General features: G+C 42.2%; 1 protein-coding gene across 6 annotated transcripts in view; it reads left to right on the top strand.

The window, feature by feature from the left end:
* ITGB6 (integrin subunit beta 6) overlaps positions 1-12,662 on the top strand; it is a 124,394-nt gene that overhangs the window by 34,909 nt on the left and 76,823 nt on the right. The window lies entirely within an intron of this gene.

Raw genomic sequence — 12,662 nt, 5'->3', positions numbered from 1 at the left:
GTTCCCTCATCCAGCAGCTTCTTCCCCAGTTTCCCTCTCCAAAAGGAAAGAAGAAAACTCGGGTGCATCGACTGCATATGGATACCAGCAAGTGCAAACAGAATTCAACAGTGGGGGTATATGCGTGAGGAATGGGTGTGGCCCAAGTAGATTAATAGAACCCATTTAGTGCCTTTATGCAAATTAGCAAAGAAGGCACCACTCCATCAAGACGCTTTACCTCCATTGCCTAGAAAATTGTCATAATGAATAGGCAAATCTATAATGTCAACAGTGTGCATTGTTTTTACCCAAGCGGCCGGTATCTGAATGAAGTTAGTACCTTCATGCCAGGGCCTAGCACACTGTAGGCAAGCTTTGGCTTGTTCAATCAATATTACCCATCAATGTCAGGAGCACAGTGAACAGTCTGGCCCTTCCCACTATTCTTAGTCGTTCGCAGATGGCTGATCCTCCCAGCGTCTCTTAATCTGTGAGTTGGAGCAAGGCCCTTGTGAGGGGCATGAGGGTCCTGCCTACCTCCTAGACCACTCCCAGCCACCTTCCAGGTGTCAGCCTGATCGTCTCACCAGGCCCGATGGAGTAGAAGGGAGGGGTCTGAAGCAGAGAGGGCAGGCCAGGTTAGGTCTGGTGCTAAGACTGACATTTTCCCTCTCCTCCAGGCTCTGTTGAGGAGCCAGCAAGGAGGGTTTAGGTCACGCTGCCTGGAAGCCTGGGAGGGAGCAGCCCAGCTGAGGCTCACCTCCTCCCACCCCGTCCACTAGGCCCACCCTCAACTATAGCACAGGCCACTGCTTCAGACCTGCGGGAGACTCCCAGGGCTGGAAACTGGTGGCTGAGGATGGACTGTTTGCATTGTTCTGTTTGTTTTGTTTGAAGAAGGGCATTGCAAGGGCATTAGCTATGGCTCTAAACAAAACCACATTGCCCCGATGGCTTTATTCGTGGAGGACCAAGATTTAAAACCTCTGCTTCCTTCCCAAACAAAGAGGCCAAGCACTGGGGGGGCTCCCAGCAGATCCCATTGTCTGCTCGCTCCAGCCAGGCTTGTTCCCTCCCCAGGCCACCTGGCTGTCCCTGGTGCACACCCTGGAGCTCCATTTCTCTTCACCTGAAGTGGAGAGAACTCTCAGTAAGGGCTGCAAAATGGTTCCTGGGACACCAAGTACTGAACTCGTGACGTGGCAGATGTGAGCGGCAACAGCAGCTGACTGGACCATCTCTCTGGTCCCAGCCTAGGCTGCACTGATGCCGTCTACACCACCTAATCAATTCCTGGGCCTCTCACCCTGCACCCAGAGGGTGCAGGTTTTCCCCCTGTGTAAGTGCAAGTCTGTAAGTGATGGCATATACCAAGACACAAAGGAGAGAAGACTGTGACGGTGAGCAAGATAAAGCGACTCAAAATGTAGTAGACAAGAGCAGTTGTGACTATGGCTCTGGAGTTAAAAGGGGATCTGAGTCCTGACTTGAATTCAATTATTATCAGCATGACATTGGGCAAATTAATATCCCTTAATATTAAGCATCAGTTACCTCATTTATGAAAAGGAAAGAATAATATTTCCCTCACCGTACCAGTCAGGGTCCCAGCAGGAGACAGAAACACCAGTTATTTCAACAGAAGGAACCAAATGTAAGAAATTGTTCACTGGGTGCAAAGTTGCTGCTGAGGCAACTGAAAGGGTAAAAAGATACGTCTAAGGAACCACTGAGGGAGCAACTGCAGGAAGTAGCTACCACCTTCAGGACTGAGAGAAAAAAAGGGAAGGATCTGGAATTATTAAAACTTGAAAACTTAAGGAGGGTTCTCCCAGGGCCGAGACTCAGGCCTCTGAGGAGGGACCCTGCTGGACTGGCATTGGGGTCTTTGCCGATTGGGGACATGATGAGGTTGGTTCTGCAGGTGTTGAAAAACCACCAAACTGGATTCGACTGTTGCTGCTAGAATGAACTCCACTGCTAGGTTGAGCTGCTGGGGAGACACTGGAACAGGAAGCAGACAAGAAGCAGCAGGTCCCTTCTCCCTCTCCTGGCCTTGCCGCCTCCCTCTCTTGCCCCTGTTGGCAGAGCCAAACATGAAGCAGCCGGGAAAGCAGAAGTGTGGTTTACAGAGTCCTGGTTTCAGCATCGCAAAGCAGCGTCTAGAGGGTGAGGTCTGGAGCTCAGAGACATTAACTTAACAAATGGCCCATTCACAGTTAGGATTAAATGGAAAAACGTTGTATACGAAAGTCTGTGCACAGTGCCAGGCACATAGTAGGTGCTAAATAATTATTGTTATTATTTTATCATCATTATTATGATAGGTAAATGGGCTTGGCAGTTAGATCGAGGATGAGTCAGGCTCTGTGATGGGTTGATTGTGAGAGTGGAGATAGTTTCTGGATTCCTTTACGGAAAGTTTACTGATTTCAGGTATAATATGAAGGAAGTGATATCAAGTATTAGGAAGTCTGTAAGTTAGTCACGTGAATTTGATATCTAAAACATCTATCCCTCTTCATTCCCATGGCCCTGCACTAGATCAGATCCCCTCACCTCCTGCCCAGATTCATTAATGCCCTTTTCCCACCTCCAGTCCATCTAAATCATGACTAGGAGTCTGATAGTCATTCCTACCTCACTGCTGTCATCTCATCAGACTCCCCCCCATCACCTAAAGAGTATAAGCCAAATTCCTGTGACTAACACTTAACACGCTCAGGGATCTGAGAGGCTACTTTCCAGAATCTTCCCAGAAAAATACCCCAGAAACGCTACTTTCCATTGGATCTAATGCCATCTTCCCATACTAGGGTCAAACTAGAAAACTGAGTAGTGGGAAGGAAGTCAGGTTGGACCTGACACCTAAGGAATCTCCCTTTGGATGCCCTAATGTCAGCTCTAATTCTGACAGGAACAAGCTTACTGATCCCTTTGTCTCCCACCTACCTCTAAGCCTTTAATAAGCTCCTCATCACTGCTGAGATAACGTCCTAGTTCCCTGAGTTCATCAAGTGCTGCTCTCCTCTTCCTCATTAAATTAGCAACTCCCTTCTGCCTCTTTGTCCTCTTTAACAGAGTCTTCTTCTACAGTTATCTGTACCAGTCAGCCAAAGCTAAAATAAGCTGCTGTAACAAATAGCTCCAAAATCTTTGTGGGTTACAATGGCAATGTTTATTTCTTACAGATATTGTGTGTCTGCTCTGGGTCAGTGGCAAATCTACTCCATTTCCTTTTCACTCCAGTATCTAGGCTTATGGGGCAGCTCTTCCAAGGAACATTACTAGCTTCATGGCAGAGGGAAAAGAGGATAGTGGGACCTCACAGTGGCTCTTAAATCTTCTGCTTGAAAGTAGCATGTATCACTTCCATTCATATTTCATTGGCCAAAGAAAGCCACATGGCTTCTTCTGAGTCCATTCGGAACAGATGTATGATATTCATTACATTAGAGGAACTGCAAATCACACCGTCAAGCTTGACTTGAGTGGTCATGAAAGCATAAAATAAATGCTTAGACCAAGAAAACAACCTACTACGCCATTCTAGTCACGGACTCTATCACCTTACTCCTGGATTATTAAATCCCAGGAGATGACGAATTTTAACCTAATCTGGTCCCAATGGATGTGTTCCTACAGATTACTTTGGGTCTTCTTGCACTGGTGTCTTTGTATTATATCAACAGTGGAGTAGCTGCCTTGTTGTTATTTCCTAAATGCTACTATCACCTTGTCTTCAGTAGCTCCCTATTGCAAATCAGTTCAAATCTAAATCCTGTGACCTCATGTTCAAGCCTTCCATCAACTGGTCCTCCCTTTCACGTTCAACTGCATCCTGGCTCCAACTCCTCAGATCCAGCCAGGGGTCTGATGGGGTTCCTCACAACTACTCCAGTATTTTGCTTGTGTTTCCTCTTGTTCCCTCCTCCACTCTTTCTTTTCCAACAAGTTTGTGTCCTTCAATTTCTTTAAGAGTTGTCTCAAATCTCATCTTCAAAAAAATATCCTTGAATAACTATCTTCTATTCTTACAATCCTCAGAATTCAGAATTACAGCTGTGTACTCTTGTTTTTATTTTCTGCTTCTAGAACCATTGTGTACTGCTGTGAGAAAAGACCTTGGGAATTTCCTATTCCACACACACTACCTTCCCTGAATTTAGGTATGAGGAAATTGAGACTCAGGAAAAGAATGAGCAGAAAAGTCACTAATTTATGGAGAGGCTAAGTTGGGAAGACAATTAAATCTTCCAGCTCCTTGTTAGTATTCTTCCCCTATATCAATTTGCCTCTTTTAATTTATATCTATTTCTCCAACTAGATGATAATCTACTGTAGGGTAGGGATGCCTCATTACATTATCTGTTATACAAGACCCTTGGCATATATTATTTCTAATTCTAGCAACAACCTTGCAAGGTAGCAATTATTCTTATGTTACCAGTGAGAAGACTAAGGGTTAGATAACTCAAGTTATGGGCCCAAGATCAAATAAACAGTAAATGACAAAGCCAGGGTTTAGTGCATGCCTACTGTGTGCTTGAAATTGTGCTAGTTTTAATTAAAATGCAATTTACTTAAAAAATAAATTCCACAACTTCAACATTGTTCATAATAAATCTCAGGTGTGTAATACATTTGGGGCTATGGAGATTTATGTAGAACAAGCATTGTGACCGAGAAACTGGGAAAGAAATTGGACTTAAACTTGGTGATTAAGGATGCACAGGATATGTATAATCTAACGAGACATAGTGGGCGGACGCAGGTATTTCCAACAAGGATAAGGGTGTAAGCAGAAACTGGTAAAAATGGGTTGTTGGAAAATAGGGAAAAATTTGTTTTGCAGAAGCCATAGTTTTTGTAGGAGAGTCATGTATAGTAAGTTATAACAATAGATTGAGGCAAAGTTATGGAAGCCTTTGAATGCCAGGTTAAGGTATTTGAGACTTATTCTTCAGGTTATGGGGAATCATCGAATATGGTTGACCTATAAAAGTAGAGTTTTAGCCAGTTGCCCAATATGTGAGTAGAGGGAAAAGGACTGGGAGATGAGAGACCACTTAAAGACCACATAAAGTGGATTTAAGACTACTGTAATCACCTACTCTTGAACTGAAAAGCCTGGCATGGGGGTGGGATGGAAATCATGCTATTGGTACAAGAACTATTACTATTGTTTGTGAAGGGGGAATTGGAAAGGTGAAATGTAAATTTTTTATATTTTTTATTTTGGGGGGAAGATTGGCTCTGAGCCAATACCTATTGCCAATCTTCCTCTTTTTGCTGAGGAAGATTGTTCCTGAGCTAATATCTGTGCCAGTCTTCCCCTACGTTGCCTGTGGGATGCCGCCACAGCCTGGCTTGATGAGTGGTGCATAGGTCAGCACCCGGACCCGAACCTGTGAGCCTGGGGTGCTGAAGTGAAGTGTGTGAACTTAACCACTATGCCACAGGGCTGGCCCCTGAAATGTAAATTTTTTAAGTTGCTTGTCCAAAAGTAGAAAATCCTGTTTTCCTGAAAACATGTATGGAAGTTATGGATATGAAAGCTAATCAAAATATACCCTCGAGATGAGGGAGGGAGATTCTGTTCCCAGAGAGTTAAAAGGCTTTACACCCCCAATCCCATCCTATCCTGTACACGGTCTTCAGTGGTATGGTTCTAATACACGTTTTTTAATTTTGCTCTTTTCTGTCATAAGTAAATCCACAGTTCACTGAGCATCCACGTGAGGCTAAATGTGTGCTGCTTTCAACCTAATGGCTTCCAAGTGTATGAATCTCTTCTCATAAGTATTATCAACACTTTTATTGTTTGCTATTCAATTACTTGAAAAGATAAAATGAACGAAATTTATTTAATCAAAAAATATTCAATTTGTTGCCTGCACTTTGATAAACAAAGATGACACTACTCCCCAAATGAAGCGTGGGCCACCCAGACAGAACTATAGACATCTGAAATTTAAAATGTTAATTCAACAACTAGCATATGGAAACTCAAATGTGAATCACCACAGGTAGTTTAGTGATATTAAACCTACAATGAGGGGAAAAAGTGTAGATTGATTAAAAGTTGGAGTTATGACATATGCATAAATCAGTGCACTAATCATATTCATAAAACTCCTTAAATCTTTCTTTAAGAATTTTTTGTTTTCAACCCTGGAATCATTGTTGGACTCCTCTCTGCCCTTCTCAAAACTCAGGATCTCTCTTAACTTTGGGGTTCAGAAAGATCTGGAAGTATTGGCCTAGCCAACATCAATGGTAGTAAAATTTAACCACATAACTGCCAAATACTATACAGTTGTCCCTGGTATCTGCACAGGATTTGTTCCAGGACCCCTTGAGGATACCAAAATTGGAGGATGCTCAAGTCCCTTAGCCAGCCCTCTGGGTCCGCAGGATCCGAGGGCCAACTGTACCTTATTCTGGAATCCTCATTTCTACATTTAATTGGGTAATCCAGGAACAATTATGTGGCCTGGATCTGTATGACTGATGGCTCAATCTCATTTCAGTGATAAAAGGATGAAGATTTCAGTGGGTTTTGGAAGGTCTAGAAAAAAGGTCTTCAGTCTGCATGACTAGTGTCCTTTTCTTACGAAGGGGTTCTGAACATTTTTTTGTATAGCATGGATCCCTTTGGCAGTCTAATGAAGCCTATGCATCCCTTTTCAGAAAAAAAGTTTTTAAATTCCTAAAATAAAAATACAATTGTGTACCACATAACAAATTTTGGTCAATGATGGACCACATATACAACAGTAGTTCCGTAAGATTAGTACCATACAACCTAGGTGTGTAGGAGGCTATACCATCCAATTTTGTGTAAGTGCACTCTATGATGCTCCCACAAGGACAAAATCACTTTATGATGCCTTTCTCAGAACATATCCCCATTGTTAAGTGGCGCATGACTGTACGTACAACTAGAAAGAAAGCCAATTAGACTGAAACTTGGTTATCAAAATACTGAAAAACAAATTTTTGCTATGTTAACACATGTACCTCTGTATTAATACTTTAAATAACAAGGCCCAGGAGCAGGTCTAATGACTGCTATGATTTTGACACCATGATAAGTGTTGACAACATTTTGAGATATCTGCTACAACTATAAAGTGATATGAAAAATGTGTGTGATTTCTCACGGTGAGAGTTACAGATACTGCTAACATGACAGTGGTTTGCTGTCTGCATTTATCATGGAAGGAAATGTTTAATTTCAGTCTGGGATTAGTACACATGAAGATGCAAATTTTTTCCCTTTCAAGGCCACAGACCATCCCCCTCAATTTTGTTAGTAGCTAGACCTCAGGCTAAGAACGTGGATATTAAAGGATTGTTTCTAAGTAAAACATAAGCTCTCAGTGCTCATCAGAGATCATAGAAACATCTACTCAGGCAGCGTGGAATTGACCCATTGTCACTCTGGGAAGCCATCCATTGAGCTTGCTTACCACCGTAACTAGTACCTAGCATCATGCCTGACCCAGAATAGATATTCAGTGCATATTTGTTGATCGACTGAATGAAGAAAGGATTGGAGAGACAATGGAGTGAAGTTGGATTTGGCTCTCTAAAGGTCCTTTCTTCTCGAACATTCTAAGACTCTATGGCTCCCTAACAAATGCAGAAGGAAATAACTGAAGCCTGCTCACAGGCCTGTGGCTGCCAAGAAGTGACCGCAGGAGACAGGGCAGGCAGGGGGTGGAACAGCAATGCAATGCAGCGGGGGTGGAGTGGGAGGGTGGTCAAAAGCTCAACAATGAGCTACAGCTCTGTCCCAGAGATAAAGACCCAGATCAGAAAATGGGGCTGCTGCACCCAGTTACCACAGAGGGTAACAGAAGGGCAGAGGAACAGCTGAGGCTGCCCATCTGTTTTTTTCTGCTGCGTGTCTGTCAGCATCGGCAACGGACAGGAAATTCATTCATCAAGATCCTGGCTCATAATTCTCTTGAGGAGGAGATTATTTGTAAGCTCAAAGTCTTTTTGTGTCTCTGACAAGTGTCACTAGCTGAAAGTGTTGACTGAGGGTGCTGCCCACCCCTACCACCTGGAAAGGAAAGAAGAAAGGCTGAATTCACACAGCCTTGTGAAGTTCCTGGTAGGGCTAGGTGTTAGAAACTAAGAAGACCATAATATAGAACAATTGTTAGGGTTAATAATAGTCATATAAACTAGATACAGATGAATGCATTTATTTCAATTGAGATGTTTACCCAAGTGAAGACTTTTATATCAGGACCTCATATTGTACAAAAGAGTAATAATAAAAATGGCTGTCATTTTTTCAACATGCCTACCAGGCATCAGGCATCTGATGTAATTTTATCTCATTTAATCCTCACAACAGTCCTGTGTGCATTACAAGCTCCTGTAGTGGCTTGAATGGTGGTCCCATCAAAAGGTATGTCCACCCGGAATCTGTGAATGTGATCTTATTTGGAAAAGGGTCTTTGCACATGTAGTTAAATTAAAGATCTTGAGATGAGATCTCAAGATTATTTGGATTATCTGGATGGGCCCCAAATCCAATGACAAGTGTCTTCCTAACAAGAGGAAAAGAGACAGAGAAGGAGATCACACAGAGGAGAAAGCCACGTGAAGACAAGGCATCGGAGTGATGTGTCTGCAAGTCGAGGAACGCCAAGGATTGGTGGCAGCTGCCGGAAGCTGGGAGAGAGGCCTGGAACAGGTTCTCCCTCAGAGCCTCCGGAAGGAACCAACCCTGCTAACACCTCCTTTCGGACTTCGGGCCTCCTGAGCTCTGAGGAAGAAATTTCTGTTGAGTTAGGCCACCTGGTTTCCTCCGGGATCTACTCAAGGCTTTGAGAATCAGGAAGCTGTTGTTCTCTTATTGAAAACTGCCCATGTGACGATGGCCAGTTGCTGACTGGGGAGGATCTGAGTCAGGTATGCTTACAGCTCTGCTGCCTGAAGTGACAAATAACTTAAGTAATTCAAGTTGAAATAATAGTATCAGGGTAGCAATAATGTAGCACAAAGGTTAACCATGTGCCTAGAATCAGACTGCTGGATTTGAGGCCAACGTTTCCACTTAGCAACTGCAAGACCACAGGCAAGTGATTTAACCTCTCTTTGTGCCACATTGTTTCCTTTTGTATAATAGGGAGAATTCAAGAGGAGCCTGAGGAGACGTGACAGCAGATATAATGTAGTTTCCTGGATGGGATTCTTGCACAGAAAAAGGACATTAAGTAAAAACTAAGGAATAAAGAAATAAGAATAAAGTGTGGACTTTAGACAATAATAATGTAGCAATATTGGTTTATTAACTATAACAAATGTATCATACTAATGTGAGATGTTACTAATAAGAAATAATAGTGAAGACTGGGTGTGGAGTATATGGAAACTCTCTGTGCTAATCTAAAACTGTTCTAAAATATTAAGTTAAATTAAATATTATTTTTAAAAATGAGGAAAAATCAGTACCTCACTTCACAATGTGATAAAGGTTTAGAACAGTGCCTGGCACATTCTAAGAGCCATTGTTAGCCATTATTATTTTAGGGCTAGCATCAAGACCAAGGAATTCATATTTGCAATATTCCATGAAAAAGGCTAAATTTTTTTTCAGAAAGTAAGATGATTGCATAGTTTTTAGACACTATATTTTGATGCTATATTTTTACAGTAAGCTCATCTGAAATCTGCTGCTGGGTTTAATTTTTTAAAAACACCTACATCATATGTCACCTTTTTCTTGGAAAATCAGCAGAATAAGTTATAGTAACTCTTTCTCTGCTATTTTGGCATCCCACAAGGTAGACAAATTATCCGTTTCTTATATGTTCATTTAGATTCCCATCTCAATGAAAAAAATGACACTTTTATTGTCAAAGAATGACATAAAACTGACCATTTTAAGAAGGAAGTTTTTTCATGAGAATGATGGTGTCGAGGGAGGAGATCCAGATTCAAGAAGATTGTTCCTACCGTGCCTGAAGCCATCCATACATGCTAAGGGCCTGAGAAAGCAGGAAAGGAAATAAGTTTGGAACAAAATGCTGCACACTCTCTCACCTGAAGAGATGCTTCCTACCCAAAGAAGAGCATGTTGTTGTCATAAGGGGACTACTCTACTACACCTCCTGCGAGTGAGGTGAGTGGATTGATGGACAGACAGACGAGAGCTTGGGGATGGTCTCTTGCACCAAAAAGGAACAGGGAGAGGGCCGACGCAAGCAGCAGAGGTGGTCCTCTGGCCAGGGGAGCGTGTCATAGGAAAGCAACGTACAGCGTGCTCGGAATCCGTTTCACAAGGAAAACCGGCCTAGGTCATTCAGTAATAAGACTGGTATCTGAGCTCTTGAAGGAAGCAGGGTCACGGCCTGGGTCTGAGTTTGGAGGTTCATAATGAGTCATCACTGTTCCAAGTGCTTTATCTGAACTGTAGTCTAAACAGACCTGCCCTCTGGACTTCCCTTGGAAAGAGAGATTTCTCCAGGAAAATCCATCTTGAGAGGTCTTTGAATTGCATAATGCATTCAAAATGCAGCAGGAGACAAATGAAGTCACACAGGGATTTTCTTAAGAAATCTGGCTACAATTTTAAAATTTGATTGTAGGTCTCCTTGACAGCAGGATAGGTAAAATTTCATAAAACGTTCAGTACATCTACACTCTCTTCTAGCACTTGTGAAACTATATGCAATGGAAAGAGATCCAAACATGCTAATAAGCACATGAAGAAAAAAGGCTTTCCCTAAGCAAACACTTTTTTGTTTAATTGTTAAACAAAGGTAAGCAGTTTTCTTCACTGTGGGGCTTCTTAAAGTGTTTAATAAGTTACCATGCATTGTGAATTTCTGACAGGGGAGATTTAATTGTCCGTATTAACTAAATTACAGGAACATTTCATTAACAGGGCAAGGATTAACAGCTCTCTTCAGAACACAGTTTGGGCTATAATATTGATACATTATTATTATCTAAATTATCAGTGCTCCTCCTCCAGTGACATACATAAAAATAAATCATTCCATTGGTTGAGTTAATAATTACATCCTGTCTTCTTAATCCTTGATCGCCTGAAGTTTAGGCCCTGAACCATTTCAAGATTAATTTACAAGGTGCAACAAATGTCCTATAAGCCACCAAGGTCTGGACTGAGACCAGGGCTGACAACTGCATTTTCCACGCTATTGAGCATTACTCCACTGATGTTCGAGATATCATCATCTCATCAATGCGTAAGGAATATTTGCCAAAAAAATAATCCTCCCCAAATATTTGCAACTAACAGCAATTTTGTTCTAATGAAAAAACTTTCATTATATGTGTTTTGCTTGGAACTTTAAAACTTGCAACTCCTTAACATGAAGAAAATTATTACTCGAGTAAATGTTGAAACTCCTGTGGAGCCATTAGCTGCACTATGCATCGGTTGAAACCCTGCTCCACGCTCCTCAGCTATCCAGTGCTGGGAAGGGACCTTCTGCAAGCACAGCTTCACCCAGAGTTGTCCTGAAACAGCAGGTTGCAGGCCTGGCGGGTGTTTTTCATGCTCCCTCACACAAGTCTCTCACATCTGACAGCTCATTGGAGCCGCGTTGTGTTTGAAAGGAATTACACCCAACAATGCAGATTGTATAACAATCCAATACACCATCTTTAATCAGATGCCACTGAATTTGCTTTTAAAAGCTTTTCTTCTTTCTCCTCTTCCAATTCGTGAGACGTGACCAGGTTAATGACATTTTCAATAGCTTGTTAGAATAATTTCTCGTTTAGCCTTTTTAATGATTAGGGTGTTTGCTTCACGCTCAGCGCTTTTTCCTATTCCATTTTGTGTAAACTTACTGGGAGGATTCAGTGAGTGGGCATCAGCAACAACCAGGAAAGTCCATAAAATGGCAGTTGAAAGTGGTAAATCCTCCATGGACCCCCTCAAGGATATTCCTCCAACATAGCATTGGCCACCATTGCTCCCAGCTTTTTAAAGAATGGCAATCTTCCCTACTGTTACAGTTGCATAAATTGCATGCTCAAGGTCACAAGAAATCTGAAATCCTTCTACTTTGTAAGGAGTTTTTTTTTTTTTTAAGTAAAATATGCCCATCTCACCTGCCTTCTTACAGTGCCCTAATGAGGACTATACTTTTAGAAAATCTGTTAGGGCAGACTCTTTTGCTATGGAAACTGACCCCAACAGTCTACCAGTGCAGCGAGAGAGGACTGCAGGACCATGGGAATTTTCCAGGTTTTCTTTTGCTCCCCAAATGCCAAGTCATGGAGAATTCCAGAACAGAAGATGCCAGCTAATGGGACTTTTGCTGGACTGAAGGAATGTTAACAACAAAAACACGTAGACAGTCTCACTGTAGAGCACTTGCCTGCATAGTTCTGACCTTTCCTGTTCTGCCACAGAACACCTTTTGCACAGTCGTGACTCCACAGGTTATTAGTCACCTAGAGCTCACTGTGATTCTTACCATGGGCAGATATCATATCATGTCTCTCTGACATGTCTAGAGAAACCTGTTGGTGATGGCGAAGTTATCAAGTAGGGGTTTCCATTACTCTTGGAGTCATCCTTGAGCCCTCAATTTCTCTCCTGCCCTACAATCCATTTGTAAAACCTGTCTATCTTGGAACTATATCCAGAATCCAACCACTTCTTGCTACCTTCCTTG

This window comes from Equus quagga, chromosome 4, assembly GCF_021613505.1.
Source record: "Equus quagga isolate Etosha38 chromosome 4, UCLA_HA_Equagga_1.0, whole genome shotgun sequence".
In the NCBI taxonomy this organism is placed as follows: domain Eukaryota; kingdom Metazoa; phylum Chordata; class Mammalia; order Perissodactyla; family Equidae; genus Equus; species Equus quagga.
Note: the sequence above shows the minus strand (reverse complement) of the source record. Positions and strands in the feature narration are given on the sequence as shown.